Below are 6754 nucleotides of genomic sequence, written 5' to 3'. Positions count from 1 at the left end.
TGGTGCACATGTGTCCTCTTTTAAAATGAGCTGAATTTAGTCAAATCACACATGTTGAAAAGTCTATAAGCTATTTGATTAATGGTCACATGTTGAAACGTCTATAAGCTATTTGAATAATGGTCACACATGTTGAAACGTCTATAAGCTATTTGATTAATGGTCACATGTTGAAACGTCTATAAGCTATTTGAATAATGGTCACACATGTTGAAACGTCTATAAGCTATTTGAATAATGGTCACACATGTTGAAACGTCTATAAGCTATTTGAATAATGGTCACACATGTTGAAACGTCTATAAGCTATTTGAATAATGGTCACATGTTGAAATGTCTATAAGCTATTTGAATGGTGGTCACACATGTTGAAACGTCTATAAGCTATTTGAATAATGGTCACACATGTTGAAACGTCTATAAGCTATTTGAATAATGGTCACACATGTTGAAACGTCTATAAGCTATTTGAATAATGGTCACACATGTTGAAACGTCTATAAGCTATTTGAATAATGGTCACACATGTTGAAACGTCTATAAGCTATTTGAATAATGGTCACACATGTTGAAACGTCTATAAGCTATTTGAATGGTGGTCTTGATAAGGAGTGATTTGGTACAACTCTCATACATTTGTTCTTTGAATTGACTCGTCGATGATTTCTGCATCGTGTTCCACCTCTCTGTTGTAAAATATAACAAATGGACGTTTCTCATGTCATTTTAGAACAAATTGGAGGATCAATTTTACTCAATTCAAATAGCACTTTTTCTCCTAAGATGAATTTTGTGTTGGGTAAAGCAATCCGTGTGGAATTGAATACACACAATGCATACATGCATATACTGTATACATATATACTGTAAATCATGTGATAATACAATATATATATATATATATATATATATATATATATATATATTGTATTATCACATGATTTTATATATATATATATATATATATATATATATATATATATATATATTGTATTATCACATGATTTATATATATATATATATATATATATATATATATATATTTATATTGTATTATCACATGATTTACAGTGGGTGTGTTTACTCACATGCGTAAACACACCGGCCCATTGAGCATTACACCCATCACCTGTACTCCTGTACTCACGCACCGAACCAACAACCTTCTCTCTAATTGGTCAATTTATTCCAAGCTCTTATTGGCCATCAATGCATGTCCATGTCCATCAATGCACTGACGTGAACGCATGAACAGGTAGAAGCAGTGTAGGGGAAAGCATACTGGGAACTTGCTTACACTCGTCCAATTTCTTTATCAATGTAGTGTAGATGAAGGGAAGGAGAGGAGGAAAAAGGAAACAGCTGGAGACCATTGAGATGCAGCCTGTGTGAAGTGTCTAAGTTCAACTGTGGTGAGGAACCTTGTTAACATTTCAAACGATCATGATGTTGAGTGAAGTGAATAGGTGTAGTATAGTATACCTGTATAGTATAGCTGCATAGTATACATGTATGGTATATACCTGAATAGTATATACCTGTATAGTATACCTGTATCGTATATACATGCATAGTATATATATATATATATATATATATATATATATATATATATATATATATATATATATATATATATATATACATATATATATATATATATATATATATATGTAGTATACCTGTATGGTATATACCTGTATAGTATATACCTGCATAGTATACATGTATGGTATATACCTGTATGGTACCTATATATACCTGTATAGTATACATGTATGGTATATATCTGTATAGTATATACCTGCATAGTCTATACCTATAGTTACCTGCATTGTATATACCTGTATAGTATACCTGTATGGTATTTACCTGTATGGTTTCTACCTGTATAGTATACCTGTATAGTATATACCTGTATGGTGTACACCCGTATGGTGTATACCTATATTTTTTTATTTTGATTTACTAGGCAAGTCAGTTAATAGCAAATTCTTATTTTCAATGACGGCCTAGTGGGTTAACTGCATGTTCAGGGGCAGAACGACAGATTTGTACCTTGTCAGCTCGGGGATTTGAACTTGCAAACTTTGCAACAAGTCCAACGCTCTAACCACTAGGCTACCCTGCCTCCCCAATATGGTGTATACCTGTATGGTATACCTGTATAGTATATACCTGTATGGTGTTGTCGTGGAAATGTCCTCTATTTACCAAATCATGGGAGCAAACCACACACACAAGTCCGAGTTAGTTATCAAAGTCCATCTTTAATTATATGAGCTCTATCACAACCCTGTGACTCTCAGGTAATTCAGTGTCTCTCAGTGAATTCTCTGAGCCCCTTCTGCATTGCAACTGAGATCCTTTAATAGCAAAGAACACACATAGTCAGACAGCATAGACATAATAAATCATTCAGCTTTGTCTCCTTACTCAAACCCAGAACCATAAACCAACCCTCCATATCAACAGGCATATATCAAATTGTCATTTAGATACAACCAATTCTAAATACAACCAATCCTGGACAAACTCACGGAGAGCATAGAATGATTCCAGACACTGCCATCCTCCTTTCCTCGATGGGAAAAGTAGGGAGTGACTCCACACACACAGTGGAGCAAAAGATATGTTTACACATGATGACACTTTGACCTCTCCCCTCTCTGCGTCACATGCAACTTAGTCTTGACATAGAACAGATAACTGCAACGTCGCCACAGTATTATACAAAAATACCATTCTGATGAGTAGTCACTTACAAACATATGATGAATATAAAACATCTTACCTATGTTACCAACAAATTCTGATTATTTCCACAACATTGTATACCTGTATGGTGTCTACCTGTATAGTATACCTGCATAGTATATACCTGTATGGTGTATACCTGTATGGTGTATACCTGTATAGTATACCTGCATAGTATATACCTGTATGGTGTATACCTATATGGTGTATACCTGTATGGTGTATACCTGTATGGTGTATACCTGTATAGTATACCTGCATAGTATATACCTGTATGGTGTATACCTGTATGGTGTATACCTGTATGGTGTATACCTGTATAGTATACCTGCATAGTATATACCTGTATGGTGTATACCTGCATAGTATATACCTGTATGGTATACCTGTATAGTATATACCTGTATAGTATCTACCTGTATAGTATATACCTGTATAGTATACCTGTATAGTATATATCTGTGTGGTATACCTGTATAGTATACCTGTATAGTATACCTGTATAATATACCTGTGTGGTATATACCTGTGTGGTATACTATAGTATATACATGTATAGTATACCTGTATAGTATACCTGTATAATATACCTGTGTGGTATATACCTGTGTGGTATACTATAGTATATACATGTATAGTATACCTGTATAGTATATACCTGTGTGATATACTATAGTATATACCTGTATAGTATGTACCTGTATAGTATACCTGAATAGTATATACTTGTGTGATATACTATAGTATATACCTGTATAGTATATACCTGTGTGGTATACTATAGTATATACCTGTATAGTATATACCTGTATAGTATACCTGTATAGTATATACCTGTGTGGTATACTATAGTATATACCTGTATAGTATATACCTGTATAGTATATACCTGTATAGTATACCTGTATAGTATACCTGTATAGTGTATACCTGTGTGGTATATACCTGTATAGTATACCTGTATAGTATATACCTGTGTGGTATACTATAGTATATATCTGTATAGTATATTCCTGTATAGTATACCTGTATAGTATACCTGTATAGTGTATACCTGTGTGGTATATACCTGTATAGTATACCTGTATATTATATACCTGTATAGTATACCTGTATAGTATACCTGTATAGTATATACCTGTATAGTATACCTGTATAGTATATACCTGTATAGTATACCTGTATAGTATATACCTGTATAGTATACCTGTATAGTGTATACCTGTATAGTATATTCCTGTATAGTATACCTGTATAGTATACCTGTATAGTATACCTGTATAGTGTATACCTGTGTGGTATATACCTGTATAGTATACCTGTATAGTATATATCTGTATAGTATATTCCTGTATAGTATACCTGTATAGTATACCTGTATAGTATATACCTGTATAGTATACCTGTATTGTATACCTGTATAGTATATACCTGTATAGTATACCTGTATAGTATACCTGTATAGTGTATACCTGTGTGGTATATACCTGTATAGTATACCTGTATAGTATATACCTGTATAGTGTATACCTGTGTGGTATATACCTGTATAGTGTATACCTGTGTGGTATATACCTGTATTGTATTCCTGTATAGTTTATACCTGTGTGGTATATACCTGTATAGTATATACCTGTATAGTGTATACCTGTGTGGTATATACCTGTATAGAGTATACCTGTATAGTATATACTTGTATTGTATACCTGTATAGTATATACCTGTATAGTATATACTTGTATAGTATACCTGTATAGTATATACCTGTATAGTGTATACCTGTGTGGTATATACCTGTATAGTGTATACCTGTGTGGTATATACCTGTATAGTATACCTGTATAGTATATACCTGTATAGTGTATACCTGTATAGTATATACCTGTATAGTGTATACCTGTATAGTATATACTTGTATAGTATACCTGTATAGTGTATACCTGTATAGTATATACCTGTATAGTATATACCTGTATAGTATACCTGTATAGTGTATACCTGTATAGTATATACTTGTATAGTATACCTGTATAGTGTATACCTGTATAGTATATACCTGTATAGTGTATACCTGTATAGTATACCTGTATAGTATATACCTGTATAGTATACCTGTATAGTATACCTGTATAGTATACCTGTATAGTATACCTGTGTGGTATATACCTTTATGTGAGAATTGGAGTGGAGCAAACGGTTGTCTGCTGAATAAACCCCTGATCTGCAAACTCTACCTGGAGTTGAATTACTGATGTTCTACTGACTCCTGACTCCTGACTACAGACTACAGACTACTGACTCCTGACTACTGACTACTGACTACTGACTCCTGACTACTGACTCCTGACTACAGACTACTGACTCCTGACTCCTGACTACAGACTACAGACTACAGACTCCTGACTACTGACTACTGACTACTGACTACAGACTACAGACTACTGACTACTGACTCCTGACTACAGACTCCTGACTACTGACTACTGACTACTGACTACAGACTACAGACTCCTGACTACAGACTCCTGACTACTGACTCCTGACTACAGACTACAGACTACTGACTACTGACTCCTGACTACAGACTCCTGACTACTGACTACTGACTACAGACTACAGACTCCTGACTACAGACTACTGACTCCTGACTACAGACTACTGACTACTGACTCCTGACTACAGACTCCTGACTACTGACTCCTGACTACTGACTCCTGACTACTGACTACAGACTCCTGACTACAGACTACAGACTCCTGACTCCTGACTCCTGACTCCTGACTACTGACTACAGACTCCTGACTCCTGACTCCTGACTACAGACTACTGACTCCTGACTACAGACTCCTGACTCCTGACTCCTGACTCCTGACTACTGATTACTGACTCCTGACTCCTGACTACTGACTCCTGACTACTGACTACTGACTACAGACTCCTGACTCCTGACTACAGACTCCTGACTCCTGACTCCTGACTCCTGACTCCTGACTACTGATTACTGACTCCTGACTCCTGACTACTGACTCCTGACTCCTGACTACTGACTCCTGACTACTGACTCCTGACTACAGACTACAGACTCCTGACTCCTGACTACAGACTACTGACTACTGACTACTGACTACAGACTCCTGACTCCTGACTCCTGACTCCTGACTACTGATTACTGACTCCTGACTCCTGACTACTGACTCCTGACTACTGACTACTGACTCCTGACTACAGACTCCTGACTACAGACTACAGACTCCTGACTCCTGACTACAGACTACAGACTACTGACTACTGACTACAGACTCCTGACTACTGACTACTGACTCCTGACTAAAGACTCCTGACTACTGACTACTGACTACTGACTACAGACTACAGACTACAGACTCCTGACTACAGACTACTGACTACAGACTACAGACTACTGACTACTGACTCCTGACTACAGACTCCTGACTACTGACTACTGACTACAGACTACAGACTCCTGACTACTGACTACAGACTCCTGACTACAGACTCCTGACTACTGACTCCTGACTACAGACTCCTGACTACTGACTACTGACTACAGACTCCTGACTACTGACTACAGACTCCTGACTACTGACTACAGACTCCTGACTCCTGACTCCTGACTCCTGACTACTGACTACAGACTCCTGACTCCTGACTCCTGACTACAGACTACTGACTCCTGACTACAGACTCCTGACTCCTGACTCCTGACTCCTGACTACTGATTACTGACTCCTGACTCCTGACTACTGACTCCTGACTACTGACTACTGACTACAGACTCCTGACTCCTGACTACAGACTCCTGACTCCTGACTCCTGACTCCTGACTCCTGACTACTGATTACTGACTCCTGACTCCTGACTACTGACTCCTGACTCCTGACTACTGACTCCTGACTACTGACTCCTGACTACAGACTACAGACTCCTGACTCCTGACTACAGACTACTGACTACTGACTACTGACTACAGACTACA

Source organism: Oncorhynchus masou, chromosome 13 (assembly GCF_036934945.1).
Source record: "Oncorhynchus masou masou isolate Uvic2021 chromosome 13, UVic_Omas_1.1, whole genome shotgun sequence".
In the NCBI taxonomy this organism is placed as follows: domain Eukaryota; kingdom Metazoa; phylum Chordata; class Actinopteri; order Salmoniformes; family Salmonidae; genus Oncorhynchus; species Oncorhynchus masou.
This window is presented reverse-complemented; position numbering follows the sequence as displayed.